Here is an 18,227-nt window from a genome sequence, read left to right as displayed (position 1 = left end):
AAAAAAAAAAAAGAAAAAAAAAAAGAGGGGAGTGTAGAAATGAACTCTCCCAAAGAAGCCACTGATGCATGCCATGTTGAAACTTAAAGGATTACTTTTATCCGGTCTTTGGGATTATCTGCACCATGACTCCCCTCCCCTTACATGAAGGATCAAGGTGACCACATAAACATTTAGACTCCCTGCGTGAGATGGGAGAACATAAGCCCCTGATGAGTTTGTATAATACTCATGGCCACAGTTACACAATGTGGCAGGCATATCCCTTCCTTTCCAAAAGAAGGAAAGAGACAAATGTATGATACCTGATATTACACGTTTTCATTCTTCACAATCATTGAAGTAATAAATAACACTACTGTTTTAGAGACAAGGAATTTATCTGTTGACAGAAATATGTATTGCTGGGCACGGTGGCTCATACCTGTAATCCTAACACTTTGGGAAGCCAAGGCAGGAGGATCTCTTGAGCCCAGGAGTTCAAGACCAGTCTGAGCAACACAGCAGGACCCCTCTCTACAAAGCATAGAAAGATTACCTGGGCATGGGGGTGCATGCCTGTAGTCCTATATACTCAGGAGGTTGAGGCGGGAGGATTGCCTGAGCCTAAGAGTTCAAGGCTACAGTGAGCTATGGTCACACCACTGCACTCCAGCCTCAGCAACAGAGCAAGGTCCTATATCTTAAAATAATAATAATAATTTAAAAAAAGAATAAATAATATAGAAAGAGAAGAGAGTTGAGATTTCAAAACAGTCTTTCTGACTCCAAACTCCATTTTTATCCCACACCACTTTTTCATAAAAGTGCAGAACAGATTGTTTGATGTTTTTCTTATTGCTCATTATTACTTTTTAAAAGGTCGATTCTGACATTTGATGTACATTTCCTGACAAGCTACATATCATTTTCCTCCCTCCCTTCTGTCTTTCCTTCCTTTTATTCTTCCATTTATAATGCAACAGATGATAGTTTTTCATGGTGTCCTGTAGGTAGTATATTTTATTTTAAAATACCAGATAAAATTATCAGCAGCCACTTGTGGAAAGCTTCACCGGAAAATATTACTTCAACCATACTTATATGTTTTTTAAAATGCTAGTTTTGCTGATCTCCACTTAGAACAACAGAAACACAGATGGCTACAGTTACTGGATTTGCTGCCAGTTTTTGTGCCCCCTTTCTCATACACATTTATGGTGACCAAGTTTACTTTCAAAAACATATGCTAAGAATAGTAACAGATTTTTCAGATTTGAAGTTGTCTAGGAAAAAAGTATGCTTCATGTTAAGAAAGAGTCTGTAAGATCAACAAAGCAGATTCATCTAGAAAACCCATTCTCTGAGCAGCCCATTTTCATCTCTAACCAATAAACACCAGATTCCTTAGCTTGGCAGTCAAGAACCTTGACCGTATCTGGTCTCAGATGATTCTTCATGCCTTTTTTTCTAGTTCCAAGATGCTGTACTCTATTTTCCAGCAAAATGGGACAGTTGATTTCACCTCGTAGCCATGCTTTCCTCTGTTTTGCTTGTCGTTGTTTCTTTTGCCTGGGGAGATTTCCTCTTACTTCTTCCTAGCTCAAATGCCACCTCCTCCAGAAAGTGTTCCTGGATTAGATTTGCTTTCACACCTCTAGACCTCACTGGTCTTTATTTGTCCCATCTTTAGGACACATATACGACATCTTCTACTTTAATTATTTCTGCCCCAATTCAAAGAACAATTAGAAGGCTATTAATAAAAAATGAATGTGTCAGAACAGTTGAAAGAAGTTGCTTAACAATAATTCCTCCTAATGATATAATGAGACAGGATTGCAGACAGGTGGCCTGCAATTATTTTTTAAAAGTTGCCTACCATAGTGTTTGAAGAAAAACAATTCAATTGGAATGCCTGCTGATTGGCATACACACTTTACCCCACCAGTCTCCCTGTTCCCCATTACCTTCTACTGGTACATCATATATTTACGTTTCCTGACTGACTCTGGGTGGCACTTGAGTTTACAAGCTCCAAATAGAGGTTACATCAATCATTTGTTATACCAGGTGCAAGTCACGGCTCTGTCACTTTCTAGCTAGCTGTCTCAGGTTAAGAGCAAGACTTTTAATGATACCTTTGAATGGCCCTTTGTATTTGAGGTGGCCTTATGCAAATAAATAGGTGCAGCTGACCCTTGAACAATGTGAGGGTTAGGGGTGCCAATCACCTGCACAGTCCAAAATCCACCTGTGACTCCTTTGACTCCCAAAAAGCTTAACAAACAGTCTTCTGTTGACCTCACCAATAACACCGTTGGCTAACACATGTTTTGTATGTTATATGCACTATATCCTGTGTTCTCACAATAAAGTAAGCTGGACAAAAGAAAATGTTATTAAGAAAAATCATAAGGAAGAGAACATATTTCATTATTTATTAAGTAGAAATAGATCGTCATAAAAGTCTTCACCCTCGTTGTCTTCACACTGAGTAGGCTGAGGAGGAGGAGGAAGAGGAGGGGATGGTCTTGCAGTCTCAGAGGTGGCAGCCGCAGAAGAAAATCTGAGAACAAGCGGATCCATGCAACTCAATCCTGTATTGTTCAAGACTCAACTGTATATTTTTGCATGTGGGCTCAAATACATACACACACGGCCATGGGTCAAAGATTCATAGAATAAATTAGACAGCAAGAATATTTATCATTGAATTGAAATGGCTCACTGCAAAACTGCCTTCAACTTATCTCTAGGCCTTAGAAACAGAAGTGACCCTTTGCTGCTGTGAATCAATAGCCTAGACTAGATTGGGGTTGGGTTGGCCAAGGTACATAGTCATTGCCATAGTCTAGTATTCCTGCCCAAGCAGTCACCATTAGTAGTCACATTGTTCAGACAGCACCTCTCGGCTCTTCCCACCACTGCATGCTGGATTGTCTGCCACCAGTAGATGAGAGTTGGCAAAAGGGATAAATCAGGATGAAACATTTGGGCATTTTGCAGTTTAGAGAAACTTTGGGGTTGCTGCTTTAGTAAAAAATGGAAGACTTGCATTTATTAAAGGTTAGTAAGAAGTGAAATCGTGTATGCAAAAGTACATTATAAATTAGAAAATGCAGTAAAGGCAGAAACTATTTATTTATTGGTTGTTCTGCACTTTACCTAAGTGGTTTTTGATCATTTCACAATGTATAAGAGTTGGGTTTTACCTCCATTTTATGGATGTGGAAATAGGGCTTGGATGTTAGCTAACTTGCCCAAATCTTACAGTTAACAGAAAGTGGTACTCCTGAGATTCCTACCCAGGTCTGTCTGACCTCAGGCCTGTGCTCTTTGTGTGAGTTCGTGCTGACTCCTAGATGATATGCTAGGCACAAAAATTAGATATTACACCAATTTCCACTATAGTTAACATTCTATCTAAAGTGGGACCACGGTCTTAGATGAATTTGGCTGTTGAGAGTAGCAATAATCCAGGATGGCTACCCTGATCTATGTTGATAAGGAAAATGGAGAACCAGGCACCCGTGTGGCTGCTAAGGATGGACTGAAGCTGGGGTCTGGACCTTCAGTCAAAGCCTTAGATGGGATATCTCAAGTTTAACACCATGTTTTGGCAAAACGTTCACTGCTCCATCAGCCTTACCTAAAGCTACCAGAAAGGCTTTGGGAATTGTCAAGAGAGCTACAGAAAAGTCAGTAAAGACCAATGGACCCAGCAAACAAAAACAGCCAAGCTTTTCTGTCAGAAAGATGACTGAGAAGACTGTTAAAAAAAAAAAGCTCTGTTCCTGCCTCAAATGACGCCTAACCAGAAATAGAAAAATTATTTCCCTTCAATCCTCTAGACTTTGAGAGTTTTGACCTGCCTGAAGAGCGCCAGACTGCACACCTCCCCTTGAGTGGCGTGCCTCTCATGATCCTTGATGAGGAGGGAGAGCTTGAAAAGCTGTTTCAGCTGGGCCCCCCTTCACCTGTGAAGATGCCCTCTCCACCATGGGAATGCAATCTGTTGCAGTCTCCTTCTAGCATTCTGTTGACCCTGGATGTTGAATTACCAGTTGTTTGCTATGACATAGATATTTAAATTTCTTAGTGCTTTAGAGTTTGTGTGTATTTGTATTAATAAAGCATTCTTTGTTTAACAACATAATAAATACATAAATATAAAGTGGGTCATATTCCTCTTTATGTGCATCTGTCTCAGCTGTCCCTTGTTCCTATATTTCTTCCATAGTACGGCCCCTACTCTTTGGGGATATGTCAACATGATTTACTTCTGTAGAGAAACAGGAGACAGGAAATAGCAAAGGATAAAGGAGAAAAGGCCAGGGTCAGGCCAAGAACTTCCTACATCTTTTCTTCCCAGCCTAGCGTGAACCAGATGAAAGCCTTAAAGAGGTCCTAGCAGCAAAGGGAGATAATTGAAAGAATGAGAATTTTGTGGAATGCTAAAAAAATAGGGAACATATTTGCAGCTAGGACTAACATTGATTATCTTAAAATGTCTGTATGGCTAAATAATATTCATGAAATCCCATGTCTTATGCTTCTAATGTCTTATAACTTAAGGCACTTTTATGTCCATGCCTTGAATTCTGTACAAAGCTTTGATAGAGTCACAGATGTCTGGTGTCAATCCAGATTGCCTGAAAGGCTTCAGGGGTTCCTCTGTGGTTCCTGAATTCCAGGACTTAGTGAGTTTCCTAGACCCAGAGCTGCTATTCATTATACATGTTAGTGGTTTTGCTCTTTCTACTGAAAGTGGGTGGTGGTTATGTTTCTGAACATGTTATTCCACAAAAAGCGAACTGGATGTGGCTATTTAAGAACCATCAAGGGCATGACAGCCCAAAGGTTCCAAATCCCTCCTCAATCAAAGGATGCTGTCAGAACTGACCTCCAGAAAAGATGCAAGGTCTCACTTCTAGGCTGTCATACTGGTCCTTAGAGAAGAGTTACAATTTTGTGATCTGCCCCAATCCATTATTGATTTTTGCTTCCATGCTATTTTAAAACTGGAGAAGGTTTAAGTTTAAAAATTCAAGACAAATCATAAAACATTTGAGAAGTCACTTGTATATTGCCTGTCTTCCCCACTAAATTATGAGCCCCATGAGGGCAGGGACCATCTCTGTTTTGTTCACTATGGAGTCCAAGTACTTCCCCTTATCTTGGAGCTGATTCTATGGTGGGCTGCTCCAAGTAATCTGTCTTGGGCCAGTAGTCATGCAGGTCAAGGATAAGTTTCCATTAGGTGTGGGCGTAAGTTCCTACCCAGGCATTGTCCTCTTCACCAGAAGAACTAAATTTCATCTGTAAAGGAAGACATCACATTCTGTAAATGGTAGGGCCTCGTTCTCCTGTAACATTCATATTTCTGCATTTTGGACTCAAGAACCATAGGTATATCCCATGGCAAGACAGGAAGTATTACTGGAGTCAGACTCCCTGGGTCTTCACCTTGTTTCCTCTATTTAATGGCTATGCAACCTTGGGCAAGCTGGTAACGTATAAAATTTTACTCTTAAAGCTGTTGATAGAGACACGAAACATGTTTAAATTTCTAAATGTTTACTGCCATAGTAAGGATCTAAATGACATCAGAGTAGAAATTCAATAAATCTTTGTTGGATGGATGAGTGAATAATTAACCTCTCAGACTTCAGTTTCATCACCTGTAAATAAAGAGGTGTGGCTATATGATATCTTTTCAGTTCTAATATCCTGTGGACTTAGTTATGTTAGTAGTTACGATATTTTTTATTCTTAGTAATTTTTTCAGGATTACTACGAGGATAAGAAGAAGTCAAATTCTAAACTGAAATAAGTCAAGGGAATTGAATAAAAACTTGGATAAAAAAAGAAAGTGTTTTAAAAATCACCCTAAGTCCAATGATCAGATGGCCTTTGCTTTAAAGTGTGTCTGTGGTCAGCCCAGGGAAATAGTCTACAGCTTCTCTGAAGCTCTTTAACATCTTCATTACAGTCAGTTTAAGTATTTCCTTGGCAATAAACATCAACTCTTTTTCAGATGTTTCTTTGCATATGATAGCCTTGGCATGAGACATGAAACCATTAAGAAAATACAAGCCAGGTCCTCTGCTACAGTCCATAAAAATCATTTAGTTGAAGCTATGCATATTTATTTATTAGCTTATACTCATTTTTAAACTGACTCACAAAAAGTATAGTATTAGGCCATTCTTGCGTTGCTGTAAAGAAATACCTGAGACTGGGTCATTTATAAACAAAAGAGGTTTAATGGGCTCACAGTTCTGCAGGCTGAACAAGCATGACACTGGCATCTGCTGGTTTCAGGGGAGACCTCACAACACTTTCAGTCATGGCGAAGGCCAAGGGGGAGCCGGCATCTCACATGGCAGAGCAGGAGCAAGAAAGGGTTGAGGTTGCGGGGGGAGGTCCAGGTGGGCAGATCACCTGAGGTCAGGAGTTTGAAACCAGCCTGGCCAACATGGTAAAAACCCGTCTCTACTAAAAATACAAAAATTAGCCAGGCATGGTGGCATATACTTGTAATCCCAGCTACTCACTGAGGAGGCTGAGGCAGAAGAATTGCTTCAGCCTGGGAGGTGAAGGTTGCAGTGAGCCAAGATCACGCCATTGCACTCCAGCCTGGGTGACAGAGTGAGATTCCATGTCAAAAAAATACCCATCTATGTGCTTATGTACAAAATATCTGAAACTGCTAAGACTGGGTAGTAATTACATGGGTATCTCTCATATTATGCTATTTATATGTTTTAAAAATATTTAATAATTTTTAAGATCCCAAGAAAAAAGAATACCATAATAAAAAACATCCAATATCAGACTCTACTCTCTTGTAGATTAGGAATAATATCTCTGCTCTTTTTCCCCCAATGGCTCATTTGTACTTGGCATTTGATGCCTGCTTAAAACACCAGGGTGACTATAGGGTCCCTGATGTTGGTTAGGGGCCCTCTCTGTAAGCTTTCATAGCACCCTCTCTTTTCCTTCTCACTGCATTTATCACCCAGTTGTGCCATTTCCTGTTTACTTGCCGTATGGGCTTGCTGGACCATAAGACGTTCCTCTAGGGGCAGGTGGCTTGCTTACTGTAGCATCCTTGAGGACTGGAATGCAATAGATAGAGTGGCTGAATGAATTACTACAATGACGACTGCAATGGCTTAAGTTCGGTGCTCTGTACACACATGGGCCAGGGTTGGATATGCGAAATTACCACTTGATGAAATTAGTTAAAGCAGCATGTGTTGGCACAGAGAGGCTGTGTGCCCATTTCTTGGAGTCCCCTCCCCTAGGCTTCAGTGCATACACCACAGTCTCACAGTTGGAAAGGAGGGTCAGGACGCTGTGTTTCATGTAAGGTGATTCTAAACCTTGTGCTAGATCCACTGACACATCCAACTCAAGACTCGGGATCCAACTGGACACTCAGGTTCCCATTAGGCTATGGCCAGGGCCAAGCCCCCTGCCACTGAATTTCCTAGGCACTGGGAGGTCAGGGTTTTTCCTGTCCACTAGCCTGACCAGTTTTTCACAGAGAGGACCAATGTGCCTGCCTTCCCCAGATCGGGCAGCTCAGCTCCTGCTTTGTCCTGGGTTCAGATGGAGTTTGGCTTGCTGGCCCCAGCATAGCCTGGATGGGGACAAGAGGTAGCTTACTGCAGGTCTCACTTTCTTATTAGCCCCCGGTCTGGCTGTACCCTTGAGAAGGGCCCTGCTGCCTCAGACCCAACAAGAATTTGCTTCCTTTCTCTCTTCCTTCCTTCCTACCTCATTCATTCGTTCTTTAGAATCTGCTGCCATTTCATGTCTATTTGTATCTCATCTAGCTAGCATCAGGTCTGTTCCCAGCCTCATGAAAAAGGCCAAGTTCCTTCCCTGACAGAGCCTGCTGTTGGCAGGAAGCTGCCAGAGCATAGTGGCTGTCTAGAGAACTTCTCTGGGCCATGCCAGCTCCCTGAAATCTTAGAGCATGAAGCCCTGTGTTTGTAGCAGTTAGGACTTGCTTGGAGGGATGCTGACAGGTGGTCTATGCAGACACTGCTCCACTGTGCCTAGGTGAGGCCTTTGGTGAGTTATTTTACTTTCCTGAACCTCAGTTTCCTCATCTGCAAGACAGAATAAGTAATACCTTGCAGCAGGGTTTTAAGGTAATTAGCGGCTGTGAAGTAAAGTGGTTAAGTTGGCAGAGTGCCTGGGTCTGATTCTGGTTTTCTCCTTTCCCAGCTGAGTGCTTCAGTTTCCCCATCCAAAAATAGGTATTCATACTCTCGACCTCATGCACTGTAAATGCTTAGAACAATGCCTGGTGCATGATGGATGCTGCCTGAAGGTTTGCTGGTTTTAGCAGTGCCTGGCAGTTAGGAAGCACTCAATACACACTATGTTCTACTACTATTATGATTACCCTTACCATCTAGGGCTGTGAGATAGATAATATATGAAAACATCTGGCATGCAATAAGTACTCAGTGGATATTGTTTTCATCCTTCCTGACCCTTGATCTTGGAGCAGGGGTACCTTGAAGTGGAGGGAGGTGATCCCTGCACTGAGTTGGCATTCTTCTTTATGCTCATCTTGTCCCTGAGAACAAGAACTCTAGATATCTGGAAAAGTTCCAGGAGCATCGGGGCCCTTGTGATATTATGACCTCGAGATTGGTGAGCAGATATGTTTAGTTCTATCTTGACCCTGAGCTAAGGCTGCCAGGCACAAACCTGTTATTTATTTATGTATTTTATCTATTTACCTGAGATGGCGTCTCATTCTGTCACCCAGGCTGGAGTGCAGTGGCATGATTTCGGCTCACTACAACCTCCACCTCCCGGATTCAAGCGATTCTCCTGCCTCAGCCTCCCAAGTAGCTGAGATTACAGGTGCCACCACGCCCAGCTAATTTTTGTATTTTTAGTAGAGATGGGGTTTCACCATGTTGGCCAGGTTGGTCTTGAACTCCTGATCTCAGGTGATTCACCTACTTCACCCTCTGAAAGTGCTGGGATTACAGTTGTGAGCCACCACCCCTGGCCATGGGCATTTAATTTAGTGTATATTTCACAACATACCTGAGGGAAGCTTGGAAGGGACCTTGGAGACCATGGGCCTAATATCCACAATTTACAAGGTGGAAACAGGTTCAGAGAATGTGACATGAACTGTCTGATGTCACATAGCTGGTTGCCAGCAGGTAGAAGCTAGCAGCAAGCACCTGGACAGCCTGGGCTGCCTCACACAGAGAAAGACTCCACAAGTCCATGTACAAATTGATTGACCCACTGTAGATGACTCCTGACCCTCATCTGAAAGCTGAATTTATCTTCACCTCGCCCAGAGCAAAACTTCTGTCGTGTTTGAAAAATTCCAGGTGAGAAGAGCAATGACTCAGACGTCACTACTTAAAAGCGTTTAAAAAACTGAGTGGGATCCTGACACAAATGGAAAAGAGAAGCTAAGCTATTTTCCTCTTACATTTTCTCAGCCCTTACATCTCCTATCAAGATCAATAGACATTTTCAATTATGTACCTTCTCTAGCTGTGCACAGAGACTAAGATGGAGATGGTGGCTTATTTTATAATCTATGAGTTCCTTTGCTAAGTATAGAGACATCTTTTATCTTTTTCATATTATTATTATACTTTAAGTTCTAGGGTACATGTACACAACATGCAGGTTTGATACATAGGTATACATGTGCCATGTTGGTTTGCTGCACCCATCAACTCATCATTTACATTAGGTATTTCTCCTAATGCTATCCCTCCCCCAGCCCCCCACCATCCCAGTGTGTTATGTTCCCCACCCTGGAGACACCTTTTATCTTAAAGGTTTTCAGAGGGGCATTTGCCTAGGAACATGGCACTTGGGTCTTATATTCTGGAAAATGAATGTGCTCAGTGCACCTGAAAATTACACTGAGTTTTACCAGGCACACTCTTCTTGTTGAGATGCAAGTACATGTGGCTTGGTGGACTTTTTGTAGGAATCTTAAGCTACAACAAAGGAGACAAATTCAAATTGTTTCGTGCATTTCTGCAGAGGTTTGTGGCACCATTTATTTCCAGGTGCTTGCCGTGCAATTCTGATCCAAAATTCAGCGCTGAAGCACATAAATTTAGGCTTTGAAAAGAGTGAGGACAATCACAAAGAGCTTCATTTGTGTTTAAAACTTGGCAATTTTAAAGGAATCTTATTAAGATAAAAAAGAGGGCCGAGGCAGGTGGATCATGAGGTCAGGAGATCGAGACCATCCTGGCTAACACAGTGAAACCCCATCTCTACTAAAAATACAAAAAATTAGCCGGGTGTGGTGGCGGGCGCCTGTAGTCCCAGCTACTCGGGAGGCTGAGGCAGGAGAATGGCGTGAACCAGGGAGGCAGAGCTTGCAGTGAGCCGAGATCGTGCCAGTGCACTCCAGCCTGGGAGACAGAATGAGATTCCATCTCAAAAAAAAAAAAAAGAGGGCCAGGCACAGTGGCTCACATCTCTAATCTCTGCACTTTGGGAGATCGAGGCAGGTGGATCACCTGAGGTCAGGAGTTCAAGACCAGCCTGGGCAACATGGTGAAACCCTGTCTCTACTAAAAATACAAAAATTAGCTGTATGTGGTAGCATATGACTGTAATTCCAGTTACCTGGGAGGCTGAGGCAGGAGAACAGCTTGAACCTGGGAGGCAGAGGTTGCAGTGAGCCGAGATCACACCATTGCACTCCAGCCTGGATGACAGAGCAAGGCTCTGTCTCAGGGAAAAAAAAAAAAAAGATAAAAAAGAGAAATTATTTCAGAAGTGGGTAATTATCCTAAACAAAGGCAAACTAAACCACCTTATAAAAAAACAGAAAATTTTGATTTACTATAGAAGAAGTGGAAAGAGGAAGTTTGGGTCAGATTTTTATTAACGAATAGATTTGATTAGGAAATAGGAGTTGATTCTTTTCAGTCTTATTTTTGAAGGAGAAATAGAACTTTCAGTTTAGAAAAAAAAAAAGTTATTTCTTGATAAAATTAGTGCTCTGTCGAGTGATGCTTCTAATGTTTCCACTATAAATTATAGCAAAATGTCTGAGTTTAAAGCTGAGAGTCTATGTTGAGTTACAGGACAGGGTGTGGGTGTCAAAATCTTTGGACTCTAAATGTTTACAGTGTTTTCTTTTATGAGCTCATGACTGCTGGGTTTTTCCATGAATTTGAAAGGAGTGTACAGTGTTTTGAAAAGAAGATTATTTGCTTAAACTTTTTAGACTGAACTAAAAATAGAAAAACACTGATTCTATTTTTGGAATGTCTTACAAGCTAAAAAGTAAACATGATTGCTGTACGTATTGAACAACATACTGAGAACAGATGTTTAAATAGCAAAACATAATAATTTAGCTGTTTTTGAAATATCACAGCATTTTAATGAATTGATTGTTAATGAAGAGATAGACCTATGTCATAAGTAAATTTCTGTTTCAGCAAGAGTGTTACGTACAAGGAGAAAGAAAGGCATCCCCAAGCTTGTGTGAACTTTATTCTCAAGGGACTTTGTTACTATCTTGTCTCCTCTGGGGTTGCAAGTTTGGGGGTTCCCTTTTACCTTGCAGTCTTCTTAGTATTTCTGGTGTGACTGCAGCCAGCTTTTAATTTTGCAAGGCTTTTGGATACATTTAATGAAGGTGGCTGGGGTCACTAAAACTGTTCTCATGAAGTCTGCTTGCTGTTATTCTGGCTAACAGGAAACTATGATGTAACGCACAAAATCAAAACATAAAATTGGAGACCTTGATTTAAATGTCGACATGGATACATCAAGGTAGAATATTCTTGAGGTACCCACCTCAATTAATAAGGTACTCCTCAATAAGTCCTCACCTAATTTGTCCTTCTACTTCTCTACACTTTCTTTCCTTCATGAACCAATTTATTGAGCACCGTTTGCTCTGATGATGATCTTCAAATACTCCGTCTTGCCACCTGAAGATTCATCTTGAATCTGGTATGATTTAAAATGTGAGTGTGGGTGTGTCCTCGAGAGAAAGTGAGCGATGTAGACAGGTAAGGAGGGATTGGAGGTGCGGGGCTGGGAGAGCAAGTGTGAGTTCCATGTGTGAGTGAGCAGGACCCATGCCTGGGGATGAATTTCCAAACTGTTGAAAGTGTGGCAGGCTAGTGACACTTGTGTGTACCAAGTCTCTGCCCAGCTAGTATGATAGGAATTTACCAAAGACACTTGGACAATTTGTGGCTTGGCTTATGGAGTTAAAGTAACAAATGGAGCACAGTTTTGCTGTTAGACACTGCAACTCATAAAAAGGGAGAGGAAAATACCGAGACACATGCTGCAGGCCCACCATGCTGCAGTGAATTTTGGCTTACACACAATCTCTTCTCTGATCTTAACTGTATGTCCTGTCTTATTTTGTGTATCTATAAACCCAGCTCTGAGCTTGAGGCCTCCAGCCCATCATTTCTGTTTTACTTCTACATTTAAAACATATAATTCCCACTATTATTACAATACCAATCATTGTTGCTACTACTAATACTATTACTACCACCACTACATTTACAGCCAAAATTTGCTGTGCATCTACTATAGGCCAGTGCTTTATCTGTTTTTTACTTCTTCTTTTTTTTTGAGACGGAGTTTCGCTCTTGTCACCTAGGCTAGAGTGCAATGGCACAATCTCGGCTCACTGCAACCTCCACCTCCTGGGTTCAAGTGATTTTCCTGCCTCAGCCTCCAGAGTAGCTGGGATTACAGGCATCCACCACCACCATGCCTGGCTAATTTTTGTATTTTTAGTGGAGACTGGGTTTCACCACATTGACCAGGTTGGCCTTGAACTCCTGACCTCAGGTGATCCACTGCCTCAGCCTCCCAAAGTGCTGGGATTACAAGCATGAGTCACCAAAACTAGCCCTTTTAAGTGTGGGTTCCATTATTACAAGAGCTCAGCGACTTAACTTACCTAAAGTCTTTCAATCATCATCACATAGAGGGATTTACCAAAATTAAGATATAATTTACATTCTGTAACATTTTGGTATTTAGCGAATCCACAAATTTTGGTATTTAGTATATTAGTGTAACCATCATCACCATCTAATTCCAAAACATTGTCATCACTGCAAAAAGAAACCCTGCACCCATTAGCAGTCTCTCCCTATATTCTCTTCTCTCCAGCCCCTGGCAACTACTAGTCTATTTTCTGTCTCTATAGATTTGCCTATTCTGGATATTTCATATAAATGGAATCATACAGTATGCAGTCTTTTGTAACTGGCTTATTTCAATTGGCATAGTGTTTTCAAGGTCCATCAATGTTGTGGCATGTGTCTATACTTCATTATAGTCAAATAATATTCCATTGTATGGATATACCACATCTTGTTGATCCATTCATCAGTTGAGGGCCATCTGGGTTGTTTCCACTCTTGTGAGTTGTGCTGCTGTGCACATTCATGGACACATTTTTACATGGGCATATATGTTTTCAATTTATGCAGAGGGATTTTTAGTGTTAGATTTTCAGGATTTGGTATTATCCTTGGCAAATACTGGTTTCTTTGGAAACAAACTTTTCTGTTTGTAAGAGATGGCTGCATATCATCAAACTAACACTAATGTTCCCTCTCCACTATGAAGCTCTGATTTCTGTCCTATCTTCTCCTATGCAAGGCCTGATTTCCAGAGAACACTAATCCTCTAAGCCTTTCTCCATGCGGATCCTTCTTCCTGGAAAACCCATTCCCTCTACACCATCTGTAAAAGGCCTGAAACCAGCCAGGAAGCTGGGTTTTCCTTTGCAGCCTGAAGTTATTTTCCTTTCTCTGGGAACTCATCAAAGCTTCACCTGGGCTTTAAGGGAAAATAACTTCAGGGTTTTGTCACTCTTTTCCCTGCCTGAGCTTCCCTGCTACCCTCTATGCCCCTTGAGGGCAGGATTCTGGTCTGACTCAGTTTTTCTATTTCCTGCAAGGAATTCTGTGGCTTTCCACAATAGGTGGTAATGAATATTCATATTTGTGAAGTGAATACATTCCTGATCCATTGCCAAGTGGTTCTGATTCACTTGAAACCCAGTTGAATTTCCTTGTACAGTTGATATTACAATGGCTCTACTTTTAAACAGGTCTGAGGGTGGGGAAGATCAAGCTGGCAGAGTGAGGTCATTCTTTTGCATGTGTCCCTACCTCACTGGCCCCCACACTGGAGGGCAGCATGCCTGGCATCACCTCCTAAACTCACAGGAAGTTTTGCTGCCCTTGCTTCTTGCTCCTCCTAAACAGAAGAAATTGGCAGAAGAGCTGGGGCAGGAGTGTCAGGGTTTGTTTTGGAGGGGATATGGTCAGGCTTAGTAGGGAAGCAACTGTTCCAGTTCCCAGACTGGCCACCCTGTCTTTCAAGTCCTCCATTAATATCTCAGGAGTGCTGAGATGGTGAGACATTAAAGCATCCTTTTAAAGTTACTTAGACAACAATTGGGGATTTCTGTAGGGATACTGTATTAGTCCATTCTTATGCTGCTAATAAAGACATACCAAAAACTGGGTAATTAAAAAGGAAAGTGGTTTGACTCACAGTTCCACGTGGCTAGGGAGGCCTCAAAATCATGGCAGAAGGCGAGAAGGAGCAAGTCACATCTTACACGGCAACAGACAGAAGAATTGAGAGCCAAATAAAAGGGGTTCCCCCTTATAAAACCATCAGATCTCAATGAGACTTATTCACTACCATGAGAACAGGATGAGGGAAATCACCCCCATGATTCAGTTATCTCCCACCGTGTCCCTCCCACAACTTGTGGGAATTATGGGAGCTACAGTTCAAGATGAGATTTGGGTGGTGACACAGCAAAACCATATCAGTTACTATCATGTTTACATCTTTGCAGTCCTATTTGGATAGCCTATTGCTTTCCACAAAGCATCTATGTATATTTTTTAAAGTAAAGGGGCTGGGCACCGTGGCTCACCCTTGTAATCCCAGCACTTTGGGAGGCCGAGTTGGGTGGATCACAAGGTTGGGAGATTGAGACCATCCTGGCTAACACGGTGAAACCCCATGTCTACTAAAAATACAAAAAAAAAAAAAAAAATAGCTGGGTGTGGTGGAGGGTGCCCATAGTCCCAGCTACTCGGGAGGCTGAGGTAGGAGAGTGGCGTGAACCCTGGAGGTGGAGCTTGCAGTGAATAGAGTGAGATGACGCCACTGCACTCCAGCCTGGGCGAAAGTGTGAGACTCCATCTCAAAAAATAAAATAAAATAAAATAAAAGTAAAGGATCTAAAACTGTAAGAGTGGTTCTCGATTCTGGCTGATAATCAGAATCACTTGTTAGAATAGATTTCTAAGCTTTAAGTAAACCCAGAGTCAACATTATGGGTCAACACCAATAATGACCTCTCAGGCTGAGTTCAGTGGGCTGACACATTTGACTCAGCTAGCTGGAGTGTTTTAGTAATTGAGAATGCATTCTCCAAGATGCCGTAGTTCCTTCCTTCTTTATCCTCTGACACCTTGCCCTCTTCACACATTTATATGAACTGCCTGCCCTTTGAGGTCTCTGAGAATTTGACCTTTGCTCCAAAACAGTCAAATCATCTGCCCTCTACTTTCCCTCTCGCTCCACCACCCTCCCATTACAGTTACAGGTGACTCTGATAGACAGTCAGGGCTGGAAACTATCAGTGTCTTTGAGCAATGACTATTCTGTCTGCAGAGGTTCTCAATTCTGACTGCATGAGAGAACCACCTTGGAGATGTTAAAAATTACTGATGCCTGGCTGGGTGTGGTGGCTTATGCCTGCCATTTCAGCACTTTGGGAGGCTGAGGTAGGCAGATCACCTGAGGTCGGGAGTTGAGACCAGCCTGACCAACATGTAGAAGCCCTGTCTCTACTAAAGATACAAAGATTAGCCAGGTGTGGTGGTGGGTGCCTGTAATCTCAGCTACTCGGGAGGCTGAGGCAGGAGAATCACTTGAACCCAGGAGGCGGAAGTTGCTGTTAGCCGAGATCGTGCCATTGCACTCCAGCCTGGGCAAGAAAAGTGAAATTCCGTCTTAAAAAAAAAAAAAAATACTGATGCCCAGTATACATACAATCCTTTCATGGTAGCATATGCAGTTCCTTGAGGGAAGGATATATTTTTCAGATGGGTGGGAGAGTGGTATTTTACATAAAATTGTGTATTTGAGTATAGGATTAGATTTTCTGTTAAGTTTCCCTTTCATGGAATTCTAGATTATAACAGGGAATATCTTTGTGCAGTGTGACTGGCAAGCTACATGCTGGTAGTGAATTAAAATAAGAGCTGTCATGTATATTTCTTAAAATATTTGGTGTTAGAGCACCACACATTACTATCAAATCTACCCAATTCAAAGGCTCCTACTTTCCCATGAGATGAGTGATTCTGCCTACTCCTGGATTAGGAAGGAAAACTTGGATCAGAGAAAGACCTCTGTGTACCTAAAAGATAACACAAACCTTAGACAAATTCTAACCCAGACTGCAGGAGCCTCTACCCTGGATGGGTATATACAGTGAATTGGATCCAGGTTTAAACAATGAAGTCTTCATGTCCTTATTTCACCTGCCTGCATACGTTCCCGCTGTAACTGTTACATTCAGGATTTGGCCTGCTTTTGCAAGAAATAGAGTTTTTATTCCCCTAAACCTAATGCAATTTCCATTTGGCATCCCTATTTTTTGTGGCAGAAAATTTATCTTTGTCATAGGTACTTCAGATTTCTTTAGTCAATTCAGGGTTCTCCCCATCCTTTCCCCAGAGTTGCTTCTAAATTCTGGGCATTTTTGGAGAGTTTCGTGTAGGAGTTGGAGTGATGGAGTATGATGACATTTGTCCTGGGTTCAGCTTGTCTAGTCTGGTCCTCAGCTGACCATCCACTCACATCAAAACTGTTGTTGCCTGATAATCTCTAGGTCGCTCTCTAGTGGAACTGGTTCATACCAGTCCAAGAACACAGGACAATTTTGGCTGCTTTCTCCAGGGCCTATTGGTCAGTACCTTTTAATCATTAATGTTTTAAGACCAATGTTAATGAATCTCATCTACTAGTGCTTCTCAAACTTTAATGAGTATACCAGTCACCTGGAATTTTGGTAAAATGAAGGTTTTGATGCAGTAGGTCTAGATCAAGGCAGGGCCTGAGATTCTGCATTTTTAACAAACAGCCAGTTGCTGCTAAGGCTACTGGTCTGTGGACCATACGTTGAATAGTAAGGTCGTAGAGTCCAGAAGCATTCTCGCTGTAATGGAACTGTCAGCCTCCATTTCTTCTAAGTGTTTGGGAAAGTGATGTGGTAACAGGGAAAGATTTGGCTAAATGGCTGCAAATGCACTCCTTTTTCCACCTTCATTAAGCAGGGAATATCACTGCTGAAAAGAATGAGACAATAGCACTTCCCTAGGATGCTTTGAAGGCCCTTTTCAAGGGTGGCCTCTGTTGGAATGATGTTACTTTGTTTTGAGACAGGGTCTTGCTCTGTCACCCAGGCTGGAGTGCAGTGGCTGAATCTCAACTCAGTACAGACTTGAACTCCAGGGCTCAAATGATCTTCCCACCTCAGCCTCCCGAGTAGCTAGGACTACAGGCATGTGTCACTATGTCCAGCTAATTTATTTTTATTTTTCCTTTTTGTAGGCATGAGGTCTCACCATGTTGCCCAGGCTGGTCTTGAACTCCTGAGCTCAAGCGATCCTCCCACCTTGGCATCCCAAAGTGCTGGGATTACAGGCATGAGCCACTGTGCATGGCCTGATATTTCTCTTGACTTTCTCCATGGCTTTTTTTTTTTTTCTTTTTTTGAGACAGAGTCTCACTCTTCCCCCAGGCTGGAGTGCAGTGGTATGATCTCAGCTCACTGCAACCTCTGCCCCCAGGGTTCGGTGATTCTCCTGCCTCAGCCTCCCAAGTAGCTGAGATTACAGGTGCCACCACGCCCAGCTAATTTTTGTATTTTTAGTAGAGATGGGGTTTCACCATGTTGGCCAGGTTGGTCTTGAACTCCTGATCTCAGGTGATTCACCTACTTCACCCTCTGAAAGTGCTGGGATTACAGTTGTGAGCCACCACCCCTGGCCATGGGCATTTAATTTAGTGTATATTTCACAACATACCTGAGGGAAGCTTGGAAGGGACCTTGGAGACCATGGGCCTAATATCCACAATTTACAAGGTGGAAACAGGTTCAGAGAATGTGACATGAACTGTCTGAT

General features: G+C 42.1%; 1 protein-coding gene and 1 pseudogene across 3 annotated transcripts in view; both read left to right on the top strand.

Annotated features, from left to right (window-relative positions):
• TBC1D1 (TBC1 (tre-2/USP6, BUB2, cdc16) domain family, member 1) overlaps positions 1–18,227 on the top strand; it is a 249,133-nt gene that overhangs the window by 67,846 nt on the left and 163,060 nt on the right. The window lies entirely within an intron of this gene.
• LOC105516791 lies at positions 3,427–4,072 on the top strand (annotated as a pseudogene).

This window comes from Colobus angolensis, unplaced genomic scaffold (genome assembly GCF_000951035.1).
Source record: "Colobus angolensis palliatus isolate OR3802 unplaced genomic scaffold, Cang.pa_1.0 Scaffold29, whole genome shotgun sequence".
NCBI lineage: Eukaryota > Metazoa > Chordata > Mammalia > Primates > Cercopithecidae > Colobus > Colobus angolensis.
This window is presented reverse-complemented; position numbering and strand designations above follow the sequence as displayed.